The sequence below is a fragment of the Varroa jacobsoni genome, unplaced genomic scaffold (assembly GCF_002532875.2).
Source record: "Varroa jacobsoni isolate VJ856 unplaced genomic scaffold, vjacob_1.0 scaffold_281, whole genome shotgun sequence".
In the NCBI taxonomy this organism is placed as follows: domain Eukaryota; kingdom Metazoa; phylum Arthropoda; class Arachnida; order Mesostigmata; family Varroidae; genus Varroa; species Varroa jacobsoni.
The window spans coordinates 5,118-31,645 of record NW_019213183.1 but is presented as its reverse complement, the minus strand read 5'-3'; the positions used below and the strand labels follow the sequence as shown (position 1 = coordinate 31,645).

The following is a 26,528-nucleotide window of genomic DNA, read 5'->3' as shown; positions in this document are numbered from 1 at the left end:
GCTTTTTATATTAATTCGCTAACACACGACTGTCATAAAAACGGGTTATTATTACTGATCATAACGATAATGTGCATAGTTTTTATATAGAGTGTTCAGCTTTTAACCTAAGCTAGTGGTTGGAGCGGTGTAGGATGTAGTATTTATAAGAGGGTTACTTTTTTATCTAATATTTTCAACATGCTTCCTGAGCGAATCTTCGGTAGTGATACTGTCAATAGTAATAGACAAAGCGATTTTCGTAAATCGAATTAACGTCTGCTTCAGAATTAGACCACTACAATAACTCCGTAGCTGTTAGCTTAGGCGGCAAATAGAACGCAAAAAAAGACGTTCTTCCTTTAACGTTTCCATCCCCTGAGCGACAAATAGCAGAACAAGTCTAAGTAGAACTAGCATAAGTCTGCAAGACGAGAAATCTCATCTTCTAAGTGCTGGCTAAAGCCAGGCCACATTTTTTTAGGCAGACAATTACAGAATGACGTCATTCGTCTTGTGCCTCGAAGTGCTTGACGCGCACGGCTTTCGTCGACGACAAATAAGCTACTACCGCGCAAAGCTGCCCCTTCTTATCCTTCAGCGCCCTCTCCATTATCCTTCCAACCACTACCATTGCCACACTTTTATATCGACTCGCTGCATACAAGAGGCAAATGGCAGACTTCTGAGTTTTCCCGAATTCTATATTGACGGCTGAATGTAATTGAACGGCCCATTGATGAGGGAAATCGCCTTTAGGATGTCATTAGCAGCTCTAACAAACTTTCGAATTTGGCGCGCTTACTTGCCAGTCCTTTCTCAATCTTATCTGTAGTGGCTAATGCCGATATCAAACCAAAGCCGACTGCGTCCGAATCGCTTAAAGTAGCGTTGTTAAAATATCCGGCTAACTCTAATTTTCAGGCTCTAGACATAAGTATTTCGCTCAATCTTGCGTCTGGCAGAGAAAGCGCACATAGCTAGTGCAGCACTTTTCTTATGCATGAATAATCTTTGAGGAGAGCTTCTTCAGCTCCGTTCTTGCCTTTTCAAAAGCCGAAATTATCCATGCAAACACATCTGCTAGTCTCCAAGGATAAAGGGGGATTCGCGGGCGACGGTAGGGCTCGGGCTTCAGGGCAAAAAGAGTCAATAAATTGAAATAGCGACTAAATAGAAGAAAAGCTTACGGCGCAGGGTGAGAACCTTCCACGATGCAACCAGCTGCCATCACAGATGTTAACAGCAAAAGATGTTGTGTTCATGTATATAAATCCAGATGTGTATGCATGATGTCTTTCGGAAATACCAGGAAGACAAATTTCCTCTGTTTAATATATTATTGTCATGAAATGCTGCTTCCCAAGAAGTGAATCTCGAGCAATTTCTTTGTCTTGCGGAACTAAAATCTCCAAATTTTCAAATTGTTCTATGTAAAATGCGCATCATAAATATAGTTCTATATATTTATAAATATACCAAATAATCGAAGCTTACCTAATTGCTTTTCTGCGTAGTCTTTTCAAAATAAACTGGTGCTGATTGGGACTGTCCTGTTAAGGGACGCACTCGTTTCTAGAAAAAAATTCAACTAATATCAAATGCTCTAATGTTGAAGTACGATTGTAACTTGCAGGTTACGCAAAAAAAATACCAAGATGGAGCGGAACAGAAAATATTTGGATTTTTTCGAATAGTCTTGCAGTCATCAGGCTATCAAGACTATCAGCTGGAAAAATATTCGGTCAAAATTAATTAGATAGGTAATCAATGGAAGCCCTTCGTTAAAAAAATTAGTACTTTAGGGTGCTTCATATATTCGCCCATCGCTTCTAGCTAGATAATTGGGAATTCTACTTCCACTAGAAGAAATATTCTTTTATACATTAGAGCATTTGTTCTCTTTTACATTGCCGACTTAATTTGTGAACTACTACCCATTTCTGTGAATTGCATCAAATTTTCCTGCCTCCTGTGTACTATTCTATCAAAACAGTACAATATAAACAACGGGAAGGGTATTATTGGTCGTGTAGTCATGCTGCGAACTCAAATATATATATATATATATAATGTACGATTCCTGGATTTTCTTTCCCTGTCGAAACTCTCCCTACAGATCATAACATCCTTATAAGGTAAAGCCGTGAAATCAGAGCTTGATATTCTGGGTTTTGCTTTACATATATTCGCAATCAAGCATGTATTACTGTGTCTCTGGTAGTATGGGTTGTGCAAAAGTAAGCTACGGTTAACTTTCAACTTTAAGTTAATAATTAGCTTGACCTAGACGATATACAACGGACCTTAGTCCATGAACGTACTGAAAATTAACAGAAGCAATTCAAATTAAGCTATTTATTATAATATGACATTATGTTTGAAGGATAATTTTCATGAAAACTCTGTGGATAGCTTTTTCCGATAGAAAAACAGTATTATCAAGATGACATACCTATCTAATATAGTCGTTCTGATTTTTTCGTTGAAAAGTACTTTATTGCCTTATTTAATAGAAGCGTATACATTCAGGTGAAGGCTTCCAATTTCAGAGTGGGATTTGTTATATATAGTTTGTATATAAGGCTTATGTGGGTTGTAATAATAAACATAGCGGAACATGTGCAGATAATATTTGGAAATCGAGAACTTTTTTCAGTGAAACTGCTGGTCAAGACTAGAGTACCGTTAAACGTTTTACAATTACCCTCCGCAGACAGAAAGGCAGCGGTGGATAGATGGTGTACATTGATGTCAATCATTGTATTGAACGCTGAATCGCTGTTATAAAGACGCGAACGAAACGATTCATTGCAGATTATGAATCGGTTTCGGATCCCAAACTCCCATCAGACGGATCCCCAGGTCGGTCCCAAAAGGATCGTTGCACGTCACTTGCACCCGTGCACAAGAGGTCAGTACTGCTGCTATCGCTGTCCTGCGATATCATGTAGCTCGTCATCGGACTTGTTTCTGGGTTAAAATAACGCCTGACTATAGAGAGAAGCTAGTCCGACTAGAAATAGTACGAATTTTTTTAATTTATGTCCCACAAGAGAAGAAGAGCTCCTTTAAACTCGTTGTCCAAGCAAAATGGTTTCCAAAAAATGAATTCGGTGCGTTAGCTAGCTCAGTCAATTGGTGAACCTAATCGACCTCAAAAGTAGGTGCTTTTTCAGTGCGAGTATAATTAAGTCTTGCAAATATGGTAGTGTTTGCGAAATTGGCCAGACATTCAGGTACAAGGTTGGATTAGAGTTATAAGTTAGATTCATTGGAGTGGTACTTTAATTAGAGGCAACGGGAAGTTTCCTTGACTTATTTTTAACAATCGAGCTCTGGGAACGTCTAAAGTTTAAGCGTCTATTTTTTTTAGCGAATTTTGCAAACCATTTTGTATTCAGCTAGTAGAACACTATGTGGCTTTTCTAATTGCCATTGTTTCAAACGTGCAGTAAAAAGAAAGGCTCGATTATGTAGTCCTAAAAAAATAATGCGATGCTTATAAAATGGAACAAGCAAGCGACATAGAAAAAAATTATTCTAGTGGTCAACGAGTAAGCTATGCACATGTTGAATAGATGACAGTTATTGTTGGACCATACAATCGAACGTGTTTAACCAACCAACTATAAGTCGAATACTCACGTTGGTGAACGTGGTCACTGGTCCGTTTTTCCATATATTCCCCCATATGACCCGCTATTTGTTCCCTGCACTTTATAGTTTATTAGCTGCAACACATATTGCGAGCAGCAAGAGTATAGGTAATACATTCCTGCTAGTTCGGAAGCTGTGAAATTCCTGTCTGATAACCAGAAATATTGCCGATGTTGTCTAGTTCTCCATCGAACTTGTCGAGGCGACCAAACGAGTAGACCCCGAGAGCGGTGAACTAAAGTCTCAATGAAGACAGGTCCGTTGAGAGCCAACAGATGCACGACACTCTTGTTGCAACTAGTAGTATCAGTGTCAGCGTCAAATCGTGGTCGGCGCGGTCACGGGCGCTGGAGGGCGGAACGGCGCCTTGGGCCCAAAGGACTGCCGAACCTTTTCGGAAGTTTGTTAGGGTTTTCCGCTTTCGTACTGCAATAATGGATAAATACGCGAGCACTGATCCCATTAGAGGATAGTGGCTAAGATGTGTAGCTACAAATACGGTGGCCGGTCAAGAGGCGTCGCGACGAGAACACCGTACCGTTACGACATGGAGCTGCAGGGGGTGCAGCCCTAAACGTGTTACTCTATTTCAACAGCATTCGTTACAATCGGTGCTTTTTTAATTTTTGGCTGATTTCAAGAGTTTAACTTATGTGGCGAAACTGGCTTTGTTCCATACATATAATAAAAGTATACGTTTTACCAGTTGCTATTTGCCAAAACGAAGTTACTGAGTCCTATGCGCTTCATATTGGTAAAGGATGATAATTCGCCTGAAAAAAAAAGCGCCTTTTGGCTAACACCCGCAGACAGCATACAATCTACGATCCGTATTTTGAAGCCCTGCTGCAGGACGAATTTGATTGCACCCTATAAAAGTCCAGAACAACAAAAGAAATTTGCTTATAAAATAGTAGCCAGTAGCGAATTGTATACTACGGCCACAAGGGGCTTTGCATCATTATTTAACATACTTACCTTTATCAAAAGCTAGTAATCTTTTTCAGCTTTATCTGAAGTTTTATTGAACATTTTTGTAAATACTTGAACTTAAGTCACTTAGACACAGATAACTCAGAAAGCTAGTCGTACCACTTGCAGCGATTGGACTATTTGAGGTCGCATTTAAGTAAATATACACAGAAGTGCAATTCCTCGTGCAGTACTCTAGGTTGCGTAAGTTTTACGTACTTGGGGGTAATCGGTATATGGTTGAGGAATAGAACATTTTCATTGCTGGTTTCTCGACTGGTGCGAAAAATTTAGTGTTTTACTTTGAAATATAATTTCATAAACAGTTTACAGTGACTACAAGGGGTTGCATCTTACGGCAGGAAGAAACAAAAAAAAAAACAATATATATATATATGTATATATATACTTTCGGAATTTGTGCTATTAAAAATCATATAGTTGCAGAAAAAACCTAATTATTACTCGTTTCATTATTTAATTCTATTCAAACATACTTTATTCGTTGGTACACCAAGCAGGTTAAACTATCCAATCCGAATTCGAAGTGCTTAAAATTAAGCTGTTCTCGGGGGTTCCATCAAGGGGTAGAGTAACAAGAACTAAATACAGCGTTGACAACAACAATAAGGAAACAACTGTCTAAAGAAGTGTAAAATATGTTAATTAAATTTTATGTAATATGTTTAACGCGAAAACGATAGGAAAGAAATTATTCAAAGGACTCGTGAAGGAAGGAATCAGTGACAGAGCTTTTAAATAAGCGGAATGATGAGATCTCTGCAAGAAAATCGGTAAAAACTCCGTACTATGGAAAGTTGGTAATTAGGACCCTGGCAGAGGAATTTGCAATGGTGATCAGGTGTAAGGGTAACGAGTGAGGTATGAAAAAGTAAAGGCTAGGCCGGGTGACCACATTGGGGGTATTAAAGCAAAAGAGGCTTCAGGTAGATTGATCAGTAGGCTAAGAGGCGAGGCTGTAGTTTATGAAGTTGGAAGATATCGAGAAGTGTATGGAGCGGTAAAGGGAAATAGTTTGTAAAACTTAGATTTGCATCATTTAGCACGTATGATCTCCCTACCTGTCACATGTTGGAATTCAGTCACTATCAAAACCAGCGTAAGCGCCACGACTAGCAAATTGTAGTACGGATACCTAGGGATCACTGTTGTATGAGCCCAAGTTTGAAAAGGTGAACACTAAGTTATCTATAGCAGTAGAAAAACTTGTTCGATGTTTCTAGAAGCTGGATGTTATTGCTACGCTCACGTTGGCGATTGGCTGCGGCTGATTACAATGCTAAATCAATCGTTACCCTTTCTGGTTTCTGCTGCTGCTGTGTTTTCGGCATTGATCACACCGTTATGCACCAGTATTCTAACAGAACAGCCTTGCACCTCATTCACACATAGCATAATTATCTCGAAGTCAGAGTTCAATCTAGATACTCGTTAAACAATTTCTTTCCCCTGTTCTAAACAACTTCGAAATTAAAATGAAGCCAAAGTGGAAACTTACGTGTGCGCTGGTTCAAGGGAAAACTATTAAATGACACTGCTGACCAGGACAGGAGCATCTTTCCGCAACTGCTTTCTTCTAGCTGATTTTGGTCGGTGAGACTGGGAGAACTCAATATAAATAATTCACGCAGGTCCCGAACACTATACCGGTTACTAGATGGTTAGCGAAGTAGAAACAATTCATCACGCAGCACCAAAGGGGATATGTGTCCCTCTACCGTCCGCTCGATCCTTATATAAAATGCAGGGTTTCAGAATAAAGCGAGCGAAACAACAAGAGGGTCGCTTCCCTGCAAATACAATAAGTGATACCCACTAGCGGGGTGTATTTGCTAAATTTTGTTATATGTGGATGAGCTACGGCTTCTCTGTAATGCATAGCGAAGTTGTTCATTTTTATGAGTACTGCATTTTTTTTTCTAATAATTTAATAGTGTCTTCGTCGGGAACGAGGGACGAGACTTATAAATGAGCTGGTTTGCCAATCGTCAAGTATCCAATGGCAGTGCTTTTCGCCAGCCTAGCAAATCTTCTGGCTCTGTCATATTTCGAAAAATTCGTAGACATGCAACTCATTATATTGACTCATATTTACAGTACATTATATTGCAGTCTTTCGCGTAATGGGTGAAATAGCAACGATTTAGCATAAGAAAGTCATAAGTCGCAGAGCAGGATCGGTTCAATGTATCGAAAAGTTCGTATTTAGGCAAGTCTCTTCTATCGAATCCCGAATAATACAATAGTGATGATTTATTTGAGCGAGGCAGATGAATCGAAACACCGAGCTGTCAGTTAGTGCATCGTTCCTGGTAGCAAATGCCATAATTGTTATCTGACATGCGTTCCCTTAATCTCTCGAGTAACTGAGCACGTGCCCTGAATACAGTTTCTTTATGACGCACCAGACTTTATCTATGCGATCAATTTGCTTAATAACAACACGAACATGTATTTTAACGCTGCGCTGAAATATTACGTCGGCTGTCCACGTGTTATAATTAGTCAGGATCGGCTATCGTGCTATCGGTAGACGTTTTCTGACGTCGAATTTTCACAATATCTAACGTCGGCAACAATTATTTCAACCTACCCCTGTGAAAATATATTTTTTTTATTAGATCAGTTCTTTCAGAGCTAGGCCGTATGCCATTGCAAGGTTGCTTGTATTGCGTGCCGGGTATCTCCTGTAAACCGAACCCTATAGTTTACCTTTACGCTTCTTGACTTTTCTTGGATGTAATCATTCTAAATTTTGTGTTTGTTACGTGTTTTTTTTTCGAAAAATACGAATTCGCTAGTTAACTATTCTCTCCAACTATGTCCATGTTTAGTTTCATTGCACGCTGGGCTCCACATGAAACCTATTTCAACATGTTCGTCATGATGCCCAAGTATAAAAGAGTTAAATTGTTTTGTGAAAATGCGCTTTTGCTGGTCTTTCGATTTGGGTACCTTGCCCTAGTTACTCTCGTCTGAATTCGTCTTTTCATAAACCAACGTTTTTGCCGATTTGCCCCGTCAAAGTCCAATTTCCAGAAGTCGTTACCGGACTGTAGAGATATATAGGATAATTCCATTACGTGTTGACAATGGCTCGTTTTGGAAAAGAGCTACTTCAGATTAGCTAGCTTCTACTAGGGCAAGTCATCCCCATCTTGTTTGTTTCCAAACCATGTGTCAACCAACGAGTGTCGACTGTAAACGTTTTTGTGACCTTGTCGTGCAAAGTCAATAGCAGAAGGCAGAGGAAATTACAGAGTTACTTTTAGGAAAAAACACCGGATAAATGTTGCTTTTGAAACGACTCTGTCTGAAATATCTCATAATTAAAATAGTCTCAACATCGACTTATATCTGTGTTCTTATGAAAACCTAACAACCCATTAGAACTGTGACAGCATTTTTTTTAAACGTTTGTTCCGGTATTCCAAATGGCGAAACCCAAAGCTATTTTCTTACTTAATAAATTAATTTAACGATAAATAATAAGCTTTCCTAAACCGTGCTTGGCTGAAAACGCAAAAAAAAACTCAATATTATTAAATAATTAAATTAATATATTATAGTAAAAGTATTGTTACAATATTAGTTGTTGGTTTTAATCATTGTAATTAAGCGAGTCCTATTTTAATGTGCATATAAACCTATGATTTGTAATAACAAACAAAGTAATGCTACAGAAATTTTGAAGCACTACTTAAGTGTGCTTAATCGTCAATTCTGCAATAAAGACACGTCAAATTACGTTTACGCTATGCCTATACTTCATTTTTTTTATCAGTAGATAACTCATTATAATATATCACAATAGATTCTCAGTAACTATAGTCAACAGCTCAGTATTGATAGGATATTCTGATAGAATTTCTTAACTTGGCATGGTACCGTTAGCTTTACAGTCTTAGTCACAGCCACAGATGTTCTGTGGGATTTAAGTCTGATACATTAACCCCTCAGTATACCGTATTCTTGATGTTTCTATTTATTCTTTTTAATCACTGTTATGGTATCTGGCAATCTTTGCTTTTTCGCTCAGAGTGTTACAAAAGACCCTCTACCTAATAATTGTTGAGTGTTTTTCAGGGACATCAGCGGCAACCCCCTTGGCTTACCAACAATAACTGCGAACCGATGTAGGCACTGGTTAAAGCCTGTTCTCTTCTTTGCCTGTAGAGCAAAAGTAAAATTCGTATCTGATTGTGGAATACTCGAGAAAGATAAACATAGTCACACAATTTTTTGCTTTCACATTTCCTCGTCGGATTGGATTAGGCAATGGATCATTGTAAATTAAGTTGATCAACACAGTTACGATTCATTTTATGACCAGAACGGAAGTTCCTTCCTGAAACTTGTTCATCTCGGTTCTGAATTGTTCGAAAATAATTAGATCCCTACAAGACTCGCCCGCGATTGATACTAGTCCGCAAAGGATTTTAGCTGTTTTGCGCTTTAGGCCGTAACGTTGACACAGTTATTCGATCACTCGCGAAACTAAAAGATAATCATTTTAACATTGTGTCATAAGATATCAAAATCTAGTATCAACATTTTTGTAATGGATGTCAGAGGGCTTCATGCAACACCCAGTTGCTGTCACCACGCCACCCGGCGGCTTACTTAACAAATCTCTACAATGATCTGCAAACGCCGGAAATCGCCTGAACCTCTACAGGGTGAGACCTTCTTAAAGGGGATACTGTGTTACGTAGATCACTTAGAGACTTTGTGTGCGTGACGCAGTGGCTAAACAGTTCCGCCATCCTATGCTTCACAACCCCATTATTTGCGCCCCCTATGCATGTCGAGCACAACCCAGCATGACGATTCCTCATGAGTCGCTATCAGACTTAGTTCGATGCGTGGCCGGAGGGTTTGATTGAGAAACGGGTTTGCGACAGTGAAGGATACGGCTAATTCCCATATCGCCGTAGCGCTAGGAGCCTGTGGACAATTCAAGAACCTATGCGAAAGCATAAACGACCGTCTGGATTAAAGAACAAAGTTGGATAAGCAAGTTCAAGCTCATCTGTCGTATCGTTTGTACGATGAAGAAGGAGAGTTGGACGAGGCATAACGTCATCGGTAGGCAATTGCGATACTGCCTGCGGAGTATATGGCGACTCTTGGCCGCAAAATCTAATAATCCTATGGTAAATACGTAATCGAGCAGGCACGTTGAATAAGCAAGTTCGGATTAATATTAGACCATCGATTCCTACCCGTTCGCCATAGCACTTCCTCCAGTGATTGACACCTAGCCGAAGTCGTTTCTTATAGAGCAGATGTCATACCATTTTTAACGCATGGGTAAAGTGGCGGTCGACAGTCGTCGATGCGGACAGACTTATCGTTTTCATAAGACTGCTATGCGATCCTCACAAAGAGGTGGTGCATTCACTCAGCGATGCGCACTCCAGCGTTGCACCCTATTTATTAGATAATAACTACAGCAAAGTCGAGGTTGAGAAGGAGCAAGCTTTAGCTAAATCCAAATCTACCAGCTGCTCGTTCCGGCGATAACAACAGAAACTTTCGATCCGTGCTGAATCGCATACAAGCCACGGCCGCACGCAATGACATCGAAATCGAACAAACGGGGTACGCTCGCCTGCCTAAAGCCAAATTGTGAGTGACGCTACCACTTAGTATCTTTCTTGAATCCGAGTATAGTGCGCAGACCAATAGAGGCGGCTCCGAAAGTTACTCTTTCGAATGCGGTACTCTAGAGCAAGACCTTAAAAGCAGCCAGGCAAATTGAAGCCCCGGTCACTGACTCGCGTCGATGTACTAAACATACGGAGCATGTATTATCCATTCAGAATATGTGGTCGAGTGTAGACGGAAAAATTATTTTAGGGGCACCACGGAACCGAAGCGTTCATGCCCACGTTCATTATGGAAAACTAATCGCCAGAATCGATTTTCGAATGACCAAATAGCTAGCATGTAAAGCTTCGATCGCTGACACAATGAAAGAGATTTCGACAGTGACCGTGCCATTTCTGCACGCGTGTTGCAGTGCAAAAGTGGTTACGACTATCCGTGACAGTGTGCCATCCTAAAGGAGCAGAAACGCTGTGCAGTGCTCTTCGCTGATAAACGTGCGGGCAGTGGTCGAGCCGGGGCTAATCGTTCCGCGTAGACTATACACTGATCACGATCACGGTACGTCTATGTATTCGCTGAATGGGGAGCTCAACATTGTGACGACTAAAAGACCCCTTATGGTCGTCTTAATATAACGGTAGCGGCATCCATTAATTATATGCGGCGTTAGCCATAACTGCTTGCGGCGTATATTGTATATCAATTTTTGTATTCCTAGCTACCGCAAGTATGTTCGCGTTCATTAATCCATCAGTCATCGCCAAAATCTCCAACATACATGCCTCCGGCGGCCGAAGGCCGGGCTTCGAGTCTTTGACGCGTAGGAATTGTCTTTATTTCAGCAGCAATGTTGGGGATGAGAAAAGCATCCAGACACCCATTTATGTGCGGGATTTCAAAGCAAATACATGCTGTAAATATCCACCGTGCATCATTCAGGCTATACAGAACAATGCCCATACTCACTCGCTGGCCGATCGATGTTATCCTGACGACCATTTACAAGCGCTTGTAACTGCGCTAGTGGGTATCGATTAGTTTCACGACAGCGGTTATAATGTGGCACCGCTCACTGTTACGGACGGAGTGGCCACCATTGAGGGTCATCTCCATTGGTTTATCATAGGAAAGGTGGGATCGACAAGCATAGATAATTTCCTTGGTCAAACCTGTTGTTCTGCAGCTCTGTTGCGCCAGATGTTGAGCGTTTTTGCTCGCTGGAGGCCATCGGCGTAAAGAATTCGTCACACCGCAAGTTGTCGTATGAAAAAACGGAGACGTCATTATTGTATTATATATGGCATTTTCTATATACGGCAGCATCAAGCTATCACAGAAGCAAATGGTAAGCAAGAATGATAAGTCATCTCTGATTGCTCTTAATAAGTATCAAGTAGAACTTTGTTAAATGCGGATCCCTTGATCGGTCCAAAAGTTCATCTGGACCTAGATGAAGTGTTCCCACCTATTCCACCTCAGTAGCGATTTCTCATGCTAAAGCTTGTAGCAACCGATCGCACACAAGTTCACTTGGGGAACTGCACATGGCGGGTTCACAGTATCAGTTGTGCTCGATCTACAGCTTTGGAAAAACGTTATATCGTGACGACCTGCTACGCAAGTGTGATACGAAAATGCAGGTCATCAAAAAGTCCTAGAATGGCTCAGTTGATATACGCCTGGGAAAAAAACAAGCCTGTCTGCATTCATCGAGCATTTTAGGGAACGAGGCGCTCGCGTCTTCGACGTTTGTTTAGCAGAAGTAGAAATTTTAACCGCTCGAGGACTGCGTGGTATCCGACAAACAATCATTATCACCAACTCATCGTGTTTACTGTTGAAGCTATGGGTCTGTCTCGTGTGACCAGCCGGATAGTTCTGAAGTTTATGGCATCCGTCTTCGACCTAATAGGCCAATTACTATCGTACACGCTCCACTGAAACGAAGACATCGTGGAAGAGGGTCGAGAGATTTTTACAATCCAAGCTACATGACTCGACGGGCTATGGTACCTGTACATTTTCCGACATGTTGGATTGGCGAATACAAAAGCAGACTCGTATTCTTACACCCGTACACGGTGATGCACCCAAGATCTCGCAGACGGCTGCTGTGTGTCCCCATATCGATAGCGATCGTTTATGTTCTCTTCTGATGACTAAGTCGCACCTTGCGCCACGCTAGAACTTGATGTTACTTCGTGTAAAATCTATGTAACAATTTACACTTTTGTGGATTAGCGCTTAATGAACGAGATTGATCGAGCCTTTCCCACACATGCTTGACTACACATAATTACTGAGGCGTAGCGGAGCAGCTTGGCCGCTATAAGGTCTTTGTTTGCAATCTTGTCCCAGTGATCCAGTGCCATTCGTTGGAGCTTGAATAATCCTTCGTCTCATGTATCTACAATACTGCTGACTTTACAATTAAGGAGTATTAAGTTTGAAAGTCAAAGCTAAGGACGAGCGGTGGGGGCCGTTCAGGTCAAGTCATCCGCAGGACCGATGCCTATGTTAGAAATTTCGCTGACCTGATTCAGCTGAGTGCCCATTAATCGTCAGTTAGCGTAGAGCCGAGATCACTATCTTGATCAAATAGGCCGAGAGCGCTACCCATGTTGTGAGCAGCGTGTTTTGAACTTCGTGCTCGTATATCGTTGACACTTCGTGCCAAACGAACCCGTCCTGCGCGCTTTGTTTAAAAGGACGTTAATCAAATAGATCCAACGTGATTATTTCACCAATAAATTAGCAGCGGCAAGCAACGGTGTCTAGTCACTTACCGTTTGTCTCCTTCGCGGCGGTAGGCTGCTACGCGCGTCGACAAGGCTCGTGAACCGGCCGTACTTCGGTTACGGTAAATGAAATCCATTTGTCTTCCCAAGTGGTTTTCGTCGGCTACCCGTTTTGCACTACCACTACGCGAATCCGCAGTTCGGAGTTTCCATCGTTTTTATTTACGGTTTGCGTTTGCATTCGGGCCACGCATTGCCATTAGGGCCATTCTGCATCATTGTGTTACCTGCCAGAGATAACATGGAGGGGTGGCCGATAAGGGGTAAGCTTCAATACTTTTAAGTGAATGTTACTAGTCATCTCGTTCTTTGCCTTTTCTACACCTCTGCGAGCTCGTTCATAATTGATCTCCGATATTCTCCATATGACGGAAAGGTCTCGTATCATGCTCTTTATTGGCGCAAGCGCGTGGTAGGTCGGCCTTGAAATTGTTCCTGCCATCTTAGCTAATGATCCTTGCCTGGCATTACTCAGTACCCATCCGTACTCTGTTCACCTCTATGTTTCGAGTTTTATGTTCGGTGTCGCTAGTAAGCGTCTTACCAGACGGTTGGCTCTCAGCGCGAAACAAAGTATGTTTATGTTCAGGTTCGAACTTAAGCCACAGCATGTCTCTAAGGGCTGTGCTTACCAACTAAGTGGCAACTAGCGGTCATACGTGAAGGTCGCCACTAACATTAAACGATTGTACAACTCAGTTTGTAATTCCTTTCTTGCAAGCTATTAGCTTAATGTTACTTGCTGAGGAACCTCGTGGCGTGTGGTTTCTGCAGACGATACATTGACACAGTAAAGGATGCGTTCGCTAAAATTTATACGTAGCCTCATTGGTTACGAAAAGTAACTGACAATAGTCTGTGAGCTTGCCATTGCTCTACAACTGATCCATTTCTGGTTCTGGAAAATAGACAGTGCTCCAGGAGGGTCGCCGGTGATTGCCACTGGCTCTCAACATCTGCTTCTGTTCAATCTCTGGTCGTAATATTGACACCGCTCTCCGATTAGTCGCGGAACTTCCAACAAAGAAACAATACATTTGGCAGTAAGTTTACGCTCAAAATACCGCAGCTTTTGTACTTATTTGACCACCTCATAAAAGCTATGCTAAGAAATTCGGCGCAGGAAAGAAGGTGCATTTTTACTTGTCGAAGGAAACTAAAATTGAACTAGTATATTTAGCCGGAGTGCATACATCGTCATCCGTCCAAACCGAAACTTATTCGTACGTGTAGTGTATAGGAACAGCGCTCAGGTGCCCTGTAAGATAATCGAATACTACAATGGTTCCAACAAGCACATATATAAAGATCCGAAGAATTCTGTCTATAAAGCTGAACCGAAAACGTAGCATTTTCTTGGCACTGTTCTGCCCGGTATTTCATCCTCGTGCCCATTGTGCCGCGGACATGCTAAATGGGTATCGAACAGGGAACACTACGGGAGTAGAGGCATAATTTACTGTCTAAGTAAATTATCAACTCGATACAAACGGCTAATATATCTAGCATAGCTATGGATTCATAAACAAAATTATCGTACGTAAAATGTCCTTTAGACCAGTGATTTTCTATGGTATACCAGTGCGGGAAATGGCGTACTAGACTGCCAAGAACACATTTTGCTCCTAGATTAAACATACAGACGACTGTAACACCAAGTAAATCTAAGTAAACCCTTTGTGTAGCCATAATGAAAATGGTTATAAGTTAAAAAAGGGAAGATTCTTATGCGCAAACTTGGGAATTACCAATGGGTCCATATATGAAATTCTGTGATAAATAAAATCTAAGTATATAGAGAGAGAACGTTCTTTAGTGAATGAGTTAATTGGTAGCAAACCAATGCAAGAGATAATAATGGAATAGGTATACGACAAAGAGTGCTCTTCCCAGCAATTTGATGACCATATATTAACCGTAATGATAGTATAAATAGAGAAACAGTTTTAATTTAGTTTGCTTAAAAACCATAAACGTTTACTAGGCCACACCCGATTCCGCGTGCCTTCGTGGTCTTCCACACCTAATGAGCGTAAAACTGGCTCATAATGAAAGACGTAGTCAGGCCGAACGGTATGGGGCATTAATTAATCGTGTGGGAAAAATATGTCTGGAATTCTGCAAGTGACATGCGCAAAGTTGAAGACATGAATGCGTGTTTTCCTAAATCGCAGGAAGTGATTGCAGTCTGGTGGAGAAGGAATAGTGGCGTAAGTTCCACTTACACTTCAATAGGAGTCATTATGGTTCCCTCGGTGATGTATAGAAGTACCCTTCAGAATGTTGCAACAGCTTCGCTGCGAAATTTCAGCTGTTGGTAGTGACGAAGGAGTGCCAACAATGAATTCCACTAGGCGAATATTTTATATTTGGCGGTATAAGTCGACCATGCCATTTACTACTGGAATTAATTAAGAGATTATAGGTGGCCATTGTGGCCAAGCCAGTTGTCAAAGTCAGAAACGCCTGTAGTTATGAATTTCTGCATCAAAAATTACAGGAGAGGATTATCAAGCCCATGTACTCTAGAGAGCTCCACCACTACTCTATTTTTATATGACTTTTGCCTCCAAATATTTTAAAAACAAAATGTCCGGAGAACGAATAAAACGGTTTTAGCCTCACAGTAGAAAAATCAAAGAACCAGTTCGTACATACAATAAATTTTTCTACATCTAGGCAGACATCTTTGTAGTAGGACGAAGGCAAGGACAAATCTTTTATGCCCCAAAGAGCAACCCAAAATTGTAATGAACGGCAACGGAAGAGCAAACACATTATACTTTGATTAATATTCTAATATAATGTCTAATCTGAGCCTAAATGAACGTTGAGCTAGGGAACTGCTATAATGTTAATAATGTCGGGCGTTGCTAGGGGCTAACTGCAACGTCCTCCTTTACGATAGTAAATAAGCGGATCTGAATAAATGTAAGGAGAGTTATGGTTCAAGCCGAGACTTTAGGCTCTGTGAAAATAAACCAGCGCTTCTATGTTATCTTTTTTATCTGATTATACAATACGCATTTTTAAATCTAAACGTAACAAGATAATCGGTACCGTAAATCACGACTTTCAAGCAAAACTTTTCGCTTAAACATACGATGAACTAGAAATATTTCCAAGCAGGAAGGCATATATATATATATATATATATATATATATATATATATATATACATATATTTATGTTTTGAAAGCCTTGTTCGTGCGTAATGTTACTTACCATATGTGCAGGAGATCAATAGCAAATTCAGTTACGTAACAAAGAATAACGCCTTTTCGCCTCGCAAGGAGCGTCTCGGATCCAGCTGCAGCAGGATCTGACAGTGTTTGATCGCTCATCTGATACGTCATTACCATACGATACAGCCCATATCAGAGCTCTGATTCAGGTGAGCAGAGTTGCGTCGATACATCATAACAAGCTGCTTACTGGGTATCGGTCATAACTAAAGGATCAGCAATGACGAACTTGGGTTGTATTATCCGTCAGAAAGTAACCAGGCGCTTCTGTGACCATCTGCCGCCACAATTATAATGAAAAAAGTGTGAACCGAAAAGGCTGAGCCGGCGATACGTTATACAATGCATTTATGTGCTATCAGATTCATTTTCACTAACTTTAAGTTAAAGAGCAGCACATATATCGTATTGGTATACGTCATTTAATCATGATGATAATACTATTACCGAACATTTGCTTAGCGACCTAAGGCTCTCTCGAAGAGTTTTTCTAGAAAAGGAAATTCGCTTTGCCTCTCAGGTCCAAAACTCAGCCTAGAATATTCTCGTAAATATTCTAACCGACCCTTCCATCTCCCAATGAACGTTATTTTCTACAGAGTTTTCATGACAGCCGTGCTCCGTGCGAGTGTTGCTTTTTGTTTCTCGTGCCGTGTTTCTAGCTACCTAACCTAACACCTCCCTTGGGACTTTCATATCGTTTTATCTCAGGAGGATTCAGATTCTATCACGGACGCTCGTTGCTTTCATCGTAATGAAGGTTACATCAGAATAGATGTCACACCTTCTCAGTTTGTTTTTATAGATTTCTATAGCACCCAATAGGACAACGATAGCATCAATGAAAACGGGCCTGTGAAAGGAGATGTTCGTATACGCTTGCGCGCACCCAATATGAATTAGTCCCTCATAGCAAGTGCTCGTTCCGTACTGCGTTTTTACGATTTTTTTTTTCTACTGTTTAGATTTTTTAAATTTACACAACGAATGATTTCAAACTAATTGATAGTACAATCGCTTAATGGCTGAGGTATAACCGGCATTACAATGAATGGCCATATGCATATGCTTCAATGCGGAAGAAGCAGCTGTGCGTTGTTATTGTCTTCTGTAGAGCTTCTCCCTGGCGACGAAAGGCAAAAGGTGCAGCGTCGCCGTTGCAAAGTAAAGCAAAACCCAAACCGAAGAGGAAGATTGGCTTGTAGCGGGAGTTTGCCAGGCCGATAGTACCTGTCGGTGCCAATCAAACAGTTACTGGTCGTCGTTCTAATACGAAAGTCATGGCGCGATAGCTTTATCTGATTTCCAATGTAAAAGAGAATGCAGAGGCCGTTAGAGATTCGTGCGAGACGCGAAACAAGGGTGCGTGTTATGGGTAGCTAGCGTCTCTGGCATTGCAAGCTTTTACCTCCCATTCCTGCTACCCTATCAATTCCTGTCTCGCATGGATTCGCAACATCGAAAATCGAAAGCGCGCTCCGTTTGTTCTGTTCCGTGTTTGTAGCGGCAGAGCACACGCAAAATACGCACTGAACAAGAGATGCTATGTCCTAAAGGCTAGACTCTATTACACCCGCTGAGTCTGACCAATCGGTTCACAGAAGATCATGTAAAAGGCTACAACAACCGTTTCTATATTGGTCGGTGAATACAATAATGTAACGTAACAACGACAAATATTGAAGGGCGTAAAAAAATCAAGCATTTACTAGTAACAACCAGTTTTGCCCTTGGGGTCACAGAAAAGTGAGCCATCATCTTCAAGCTAATAGACGAGCCAATCGAAAGAGTGTACGAGTACGGTAACGATAAACGGACGTGACAACGAGTGAAAGTTAACAAATATACAATATTATATATTATTCGTTTGCTATCATGATGACTGAAGCAGTAATGAGTTTGGTACCCCTATTAGTATCTAGGGGGTCAGAAGCTATGAGGCACTCTAGGCTAACCTGTATATATATATATATATATATATATAACGTTTAATGAAAATGTTCCCGATATTTTTGTTTCTTGTTTCGCAGTTCTGATCAACCGTCGTGAAGGAACATAAATGGTTGTCTGTAATTTCAGACAACAGAAGAGACTATAAAGTCAGTAATGTAGACTTATCTTTTCCAAAAAAGTCGTGAGTTAAATTTTTCATTCATCTGTATATACATATATAAGTGAAGATATGGACAGGAGGATGAAAAGCAATTTTTTTTTGCTACCCTCATTTGAGTTATGCGATGACAGATTATTGAGTACTGATCTAGAACATTCTAGCATTGGTAGATTTTTTGCTATTCATTTAATCTGATGGTGTAATTATTTTTTTGGAAAGTATAAAGAAGGCGTTTATACAGTTTTTATCATGCAGCAGACAATCTTAGCTAGCATCTTGATGCTAAGAAGTTTGACCCTGCTACAAAAGGGCATTTGTTGGACAGAGTTATTCGGAAAAGTGAGATATGACCACCATGTCGCCATGAAGTCCTTAGTAGGACACGGTACGCGTTTCGCAATTGAGAAGCCTTCGTCTTGGGTTAAAAATAATGTGCAGAAGTCCGTTACTGTAAAATAATTAGTTTTTTAGCCTCTCATTAACTATCGCCAGTAAATTAATTTCCCCATCACGGTTCAGGTGTATTGGGAAGAACCCGACCAGCTGAATGAGGTTTAATAAAAACGCTGATTTTTACTATTTACTATTTGGATATTATTACGGATTTGAAACGGCCTCTTATAGTTTTACACATATAAAAAAATATTACTTATATAGATTGATGATATGATTTTTCTGCATGTGTAGGCATGTAAGCCTCTAGTCTAGAAGCTTGTTATTCCTGCAGTATGTTATCTTATAATTATTAATTTTTCAAAAGTACGTAGGTACTGCGTGAAGCTGGCCAACTCTGAGTAGACAGCAGAACATGATTGCTTCTGTGCAGGCGTCCACACAGTTATTAATAGGGCTACACCGGCCACGATACGGCTAGTTATCTATCACTAATGTGCAAGCCTTTTTTTTCCAAAGTTCTATTAGGGCTAGCACGCCAGACACAATTGAGTATAGTGATAATTTGATCAAGATTTGACTTCCTTGCAAGGCATTGAGAAGGAGATAAAATGCAAATTCGCCTAGTTGGGTGTTTCCTAATCGATCTACAAAATGCTTAGTTTGTTTTTAGGCTGGTCTACCTTTAAATTTAGCAAAATGTCTGCATCACAGACTACCGTATGACAAATGTTGTTTCAGAATATATTCCATAGCGGGCAAAACATAAATTAGTTCCGGCATACAAAGATTAACATAAATAGAATAATAACTTTTGTATGAGATAATTAGTAATATGTTAGTATATCTTTTATTACCAATCTGTAGTGTATTATGTAATCGTAATCTAAGTGGCTTTAGTCGTGGCTACATTGAGCTCCTTTTTATGATCTAAGATTAAGGAGAAAAGTTTTCCGTTGCATTAACTTTGCCCAGGAAGTAAAATATTACCGTATTACGTAAAGATCATTATTTCCGTTTGACCCAGGGTTTTAAACACTGTCTGATGACCGAGAGGCCACATTGTTGCGACAACGCGACTTCTAAAAGCATGATATTATCGCTGAACAATCTTAAAAATATTATTTCACAACGGTTTAGCGTGAGACGGAGTACTTGCTAAATTATAGGTTCCCATTCGATTTCAGTTGTAGGGCGTAGAAGGTGACATTTGTTGTAAATTTGGCTTCATCCATAATGGGGACATCTGTTCACAGAAGATGGGGAATCACAGATAAGCTAGCGGTAGCTTCTGGGATTAGTTGGTACATGCATGACTAATATTCTTGCGCCACTGAAGCATTAAAGCTGCCTGCCCCCGTCCTTGAGGAAACTTAGCAACAAACGACACCATCCCCTTTGCCTTCACGGCCTTCACAGCTCTTTTCCCTAACTCTGATGGTATTATATATACACACCTGGGGTCTTTGTACATAATTCGACCCATTGCATTTACCAGCGCGCAGTTGATTGCCAAATAACAAGTCCACAGCTCTTCAATCAGCTCTAGAGCCCTCAAGGCAGATTTCCTGTAGTATTCTTCCGTTTTAACATCTAACATATAAATCTACATGCGAAACCGCAATGTGTTATATCGTTGCTTTGAACCAACTAGAGAAATTTATAATTTCAAGCGAGATCGTTCGGTACGAAGATATTTGTTAGTCTACGCTTGAATTCCGTAACCTGTACCTCTGCCGTGATGAACTTATCGTTTTATTTAAGAATAAAGTGGACCGAACCGTCCAGTCGTGTATCTGCTATACCAGACATGTTGTCAAAATGAGTGTTTTTTTTTATCCTAAACAGATACCTATATATTCCTATTGATCATCTCGAAAACGGGTAAATGCACTTGATCCGAGAAGAAAGCACTATGACAAGAAGCTCGTAAAATTTATTTTCATTAACAAACAGTAAATAACGTATTACTGCACTTGAGCCGTGCGCGCCACCAAAAAAAAATTAAATATGTTATTTTTTTGCGGCAAACCGAGACGTATCACTAACAAACATATGCTTGTGCAAAATAATGAACCCACATTTTACTAGCCTTCGAAGCCGTCCCTAAGCATCACTGGTTTTGTCAGCTGTTTTGTTTGAAGTTAACTGTTTTTGATTAATTTATGAAATTTTGACCCTTTGAAGAGTATAAAAAATTTGCAGAAAGGGAAGCATTTTCGTAAGCGTAAAGAGGAATATATTCTTGTTAAATCAACGTGATACGCTTCCGCCGTAATAAATGATACTGAGCCAAAGCCGAATGCCAGGGACGGAGTGCTGAAGAGGACGCGAACGAATACATCTTCATCTGGCTATGGAATATATACACCAAGTGAAAACAACCATTCCCAATTGACTACTAAATGAACTAGCTAGCGATTATAATCAAATAGATAATAAACGAGTACAGGTCAGATTCTTCAAGACTCGATTATAGAATGTATGATCTTTACTATTCCAGACAGTTTTCCGCCTACATTTTCGTGATTTTTTAATTTTTATATACACGAGGCAGGTTAATCAGTGTATAATAGTATGAGGTCTGGATTTATAGAGGGGCTCAAGTTTAAAACCTAAAACAACGCTCCTATTCAAAGTGAGGCCCCAAAAAGAAACTTGGCTCTCTAGACCCTTAGTGTGCTCAAATTGTTGGCCTATCTATCAGGTACCCTTAGCTATATTCTTCGAGTCAAAAATTTTTACTCTATAAGAACACGTTTCACAGCTTATAGAGAACTCAGTCGTACCATTATTCTTACCAGCCCACGGTATTCGATAGCTCTTAGGTTCAATGCAAATATAGGATGCCAGCTCTTTGATAACTCGGGACTGGCTCGCTTTCATCGCGGACGCCTGTCTCAAGTGGTACGACCCTTTACAGGTCACGTTTCAACAAATTAACTTGATGGACGATTCCTACGTGTTTACGTTTATTTACATTAATATCATTAATTATCCTTTTTATAAGTTTGTAAGTAACAGTTCAGGTTCAGAGCTTCTACCTCTCAGCGCTGTTATTAGTGAGAAGGAATGGGATTGCTTGCCTGCCTGTACAGATCTGATCAGCTCGCTGCCCTAGAAAACTTGCAGGAAATTCTGTGACTTTTTTTTCCGAGTCCACATTATTAATCACTCACCTTGAATAGAACCCTATAGCTTGAGTTTTAATAATTGTTTTAGCAAAATAACCATCCTGCTCGAAAAGCAGTAAGTTCCACTTAGTCAACTCTCAGTCACTGATATATTTTAAGGCAAATATAATGAAGTCGCTACAAATTTGTCGTTAAAGGTAAAGAAGCCCCACTTAGAGCTCCCTTTTTGTTTGGTTCACAACAGCAGAACCCCTCACGTCAATACAGTCTACTTCGCCAATCCCAGTTTATATGATGAATGAGACACTGGTCTGAAGAATCATTAAAGATAGAAAGTAGTTTTGTCTTGTCTGGAGGGCTCGAGATATTTCAAGACCCAACGTCCCGTCTATTCCAGATCAAAATAGCGCGATAAGAATGTCCCTTAATTTGACAAATGGAGAATCGTTGCCCAAGATAGAATCGAAGGGGCCAACTGAAAGATTTCGGCAGTCGTGAAAAATTCAGACGTCAGACCTTTATCATAGAAGCCATCCTTTCATTGACGAAATATTTCACAACTAAAACAGCTAAACACGGCTGATCTATAAAGTTTCTAGGTTAAAATACACCAAAATGCTTTGCCACGGCAGGAGACAATAGCGATCAACCCTAGTTTAAAGGAGATCTAACATCCTGCCCCATGTGAACTGTTATGTAGGGGCTTAATACTCTATCAAGGTATGCTATACGTGTGGGATCAAATACACTAACACCTCAATAATAAACGTTCCTTAAATAAAGTTAAAAATTTCACATTGTCTTTTGTTTTATTGGTTACACTGCTCGTTTCTATTCGTATTTCCCACATGGCCGTTTTAAATGCTTTCAAATCGAACAAGTGAATTTGCTAGAACTTATTGGAATGATTCGAAGTTTATATTGCTTTCAATTTCCAGACCGAACAGTGCCGGGGGTCTTCGCTACTCGGGTAAACCCACAATTACACCCAACATGATATCAAGGACGTTTTATCATAGGAACGAGCATTCGGTTTTCCTGATCTAGCAGTGCTGGAGGCAATAGAAGTTAATGCTTATAAACTTAAGCTTTAATACTAACTAATATAAACTTATAAACTGCTTATAAAGAACTTACTCGACTAAATCATTCTTTTTGTGAGCTATGAGCAGTATTGGACACGAATAGGGAAGAGGGCTAACATCTACACAATGGTCCCTATAGGCTAAACTTAACGCTGCTATGATGTTACTAAAAGGATGATGTTTATCAGGCAATTGGGCGCAATGGTTGAACCGCAGTCAACATCAACCATAGGTTCATTGAACAATAGCAATATCCTATAACCTTTCGTTTATATTCGGATTCATGTGTGGCGGAGATGACAGGTTAATTGCTTTCGATCGGTGGATGTTCTTAGAGTTTTCACCGTTATAAAGCAGGAACACGTTCATCTTATACCCACTGCGTTTTAAGTTGATGCTTCGATTACTAGAATTCAATACGAGCTACCTTTCCAGGCGTAAATTCTTCAAATTGCGTCTCAGGCTTCGGAAAGATGGGCTTGCATATAGGCTAGGTTAGGTTAGGCACACAGTTCTGCATGCGTCTCAATCATATCAATCCGTACGTCAAGTCTATACGGAGGCGCGTCTCATGACTTTTAACTCAGTTGCCTAACATATATCCACCGTCTGTGTCGCTTGTTGCCAGCTCATCCGCTTTGTCATAGACACTGGCCTATTTCGTATAGACGGCATGCGTTTTCGAACAAAAATGGTCATCGATATGCCGACATACTTTGCCTTCTGAGGTACCTCGAACGACGACAGCGCCGTCAGTTCATTGACTTTGTACGAGTACACGGCTAGCGTGAGCTTGAGGTTTGGGTAACCCAGCTCACACACGCATAGCCCATAATAGAACTAGCTGTCTGCTTAAACGCCCCTACGACAGAATAGGAGAGAGGCAGTAAACATGGCTTCTGATAACAACTCATTTACTCGCGTACAACGAATATCCTGTCTTTGGACGTAACGACGAGTAATTAATCCAGAGCGTGCTGTAGGAAACAGGCATCAGTTAAAAGAATCCAACACCACTCTAGTGAACACCGGTCGTCGTTGATAAAGCCGCTACCATCGTCATCGGCTAAAGCAAAATAGTTTAAAGATAACGTTTACTGTATAAATATTATCGTCGAACGATTGGAGCCATCGGCGATGGGACGACGCTGCCTACAAGGGCATACAGAAACCATATTAACACGTAGGGACAAACCGACGCGGATTTCGTGTATCTACGGGCGAATGTTAAAAGCTGCAACAGGCTCATAATAACGTTACTTGAATTACTATTAACGCGGCAATAACAGTTCACATCAGCATGCCGACGAGACAACGGATACGAACGGTCTGATTCACACCTTTCTTCATATTATATGGGTAAAATGTGTATGTATACCATTTTACATGGGGAGTCTAATTCGAGAGCTACTTATCCTACTTACTGTGCACAATGGTTTTCTATTTCTGGTCTAAGGATCGATGTCTTACGAGTACCCATTCAGTTTTCATGCATTCACGCGGTAGCACGAAAACGATTTACGATAAAGCCAGTTCAATACTCACTTTACTAGCGTTTCACGTAAGTGTAGAACGTTATTGTCGTTGATGCGTGAGATATTGCCCAGCAAAGAACAGATAGCGTCACAGTCCGCGCTTGCTGGTGACCCTAATCATGGATACTGGATATGATCGTGACTACAACTCCTTCACGCAAATCTATTGGATAAAAGCCCAATACAACCGATCCTCTGTACCAAAGAATAAAAGTACCAAAGCTAATTCCAACTATAAGCTTATTCCAGTGACAGTCACATATTGATCTCCTCTTTTCCAATGTGAGGTGATGCCACCCACGAAAGTTTGTTGTACGTTTTGTATAGCTTTGGTCTGCAGTATTAGCAAGCTCATTAGCTCATCAGAAAGAAAGATAGCCAGCAAATATAGAAATCTTTTTACAATGCATCTGTAAAAAGTTCAGAACCCGAACGAACACACGTCATAAAGAAGTACGCCACGATAGACACGCCACGCACGGCGTTTCCATACATCTGTGAAATGTCTATTCTATCGCCGCGTAGACTTCTCGGATGCACTTTTTATTATGTAAGGGACGTTTTTGATGTGTTTCCAAACTTGTTCTTGGTGGTAAAACGATATGTTCAATCCGTTTGATCCCCTAGTCTGTGTTTCACGTCAAATGAAAATAAAAACTGAAAGAGGGCAGCGCACAAAAAGATTAAAGCCACAGGCGGGCAAAGGGGTAGTGAGCGAGGGCGGCGGGGGAGGGGGGATATTCCATAGACAAACGTCGATGATCACAATCAGCAGCAATCGTAGCGCCAGCGCGAGAGTGGGAAACCATGCTGCTGCTTCCGCTTGGGCCTTTTTCAGCGCCGAACTCGTCGTAGCTACTGCTATTGTTGTCATCGTTGCCACCGGTGCAATTGTCCGCGCTCATGGTACGCCCTCGTTCTCGACGGTAAAGAGAGTTACGTTGGAGTTCTTTAATGAATTAAGGAAGCATCTTATTTACAACTTATTGGTTTTCATGGTTCGCCTCTAGAGCACTTCACTCTTGGGTTCATTCGGTAGCTTCCTTAGCACAGTCTTTGTTGTCGTAGTGGTAGTCTGCGCAGCTCTGGTGGCGAGACGATAACGGCGACGACGAGAACTAGATGGATCGCATGCAAAAAGGTAGAGGAACCAAGAAGAAAGAAGACGACGGTGAAAAAAGAGGCAGCGTGGGGCGTGCCTTTGATCTGAATGTGAGCATCAAGGAAGACCGACACCAAAGCAGAGAATGCGTAAAGAACAGGCGCTGACAAGGGTGTGATATCAGGAAAAGGGTGGATAAACTGTAAGATCATCATTGTGATGATTCTGCGTTCTCGAATTTTTTGCTTCAACCACATCTGACGGCTGCTAATTTGTTATGCACCCATGATACGCTTATCTAAGGATCTTAATTTTAAGTCATCAATAACTTTTCTGGGTTGGGCCATTTTCCAGGTTTTACTGGATCACGGCCACCTGCTAGATGTCATCATTTTTGTTGTCTCAACCTAGACACACATCTCTTTCCGTTGGTCTATTGCCTTCCGCGTCACTGGAGTTACCTTTTGTGTCGTTAGTCACTGAGCTTTTTCGCCATCGTCGTCACCTGAACTGAATGGAAGGATACACGTTGGGGCGGAAGAGTAACCTCTCCTAAGTATATTTCAATTAAACCAACTCTGTGCCACCCGTATTTATCAAAGCATAATCATTTTTTAGAAAGCTCTGTAAAGCGCAGCGGTGCCCGATATGCGCACGCGCAGTAAATTAAAGCAACTATGCAAATTAAGGAAGCAATAAATTTCTTTCCGCACCCTGATCCAAATATGACGCGACAATAGGTTGCTCGATATCTGCTGTTACACAGTTTTAATGAAGAAGAATGCGCAGCTGAGACTAATCGGTTACTTAAGGCCGTATAATGATGAATCTAGCTCACCAAAAACTTCAGTGAAATGTACAGGCTGTGACAAAATATA

General features: G+C 40.8%; 1 long non-coding RNA gene across 2 annotated transcripts; it reads right to left on the bottom strand.

Annotated features, from left to right (window-relative positions):
- Positions 1-2,322: 2,322 nt before the first annotated feature.
- On the bottom strand, positions 2,323-6,608 carry LOC111258963 (uncharacterized). Of its 2 annotated transcripts, XR_002679332.2 has the most exons (3): positions 6,131-6,608; positions 4,343-4,509; positions 2,323-4,065 (listed from the first exon to the last, which is right to left on the bottom strand). It is a non-coding gene; the product is annotated as an uncharacterized LOC111258963 (long non-coding RNA). The 2 variants fall into 2 exon arrangements; XR_002679331.2 differs by having other exon boundaries at positions 2,323-4,509.
- Positions 6,609-26,528: the final 19,920 nt, after the last annotated feature.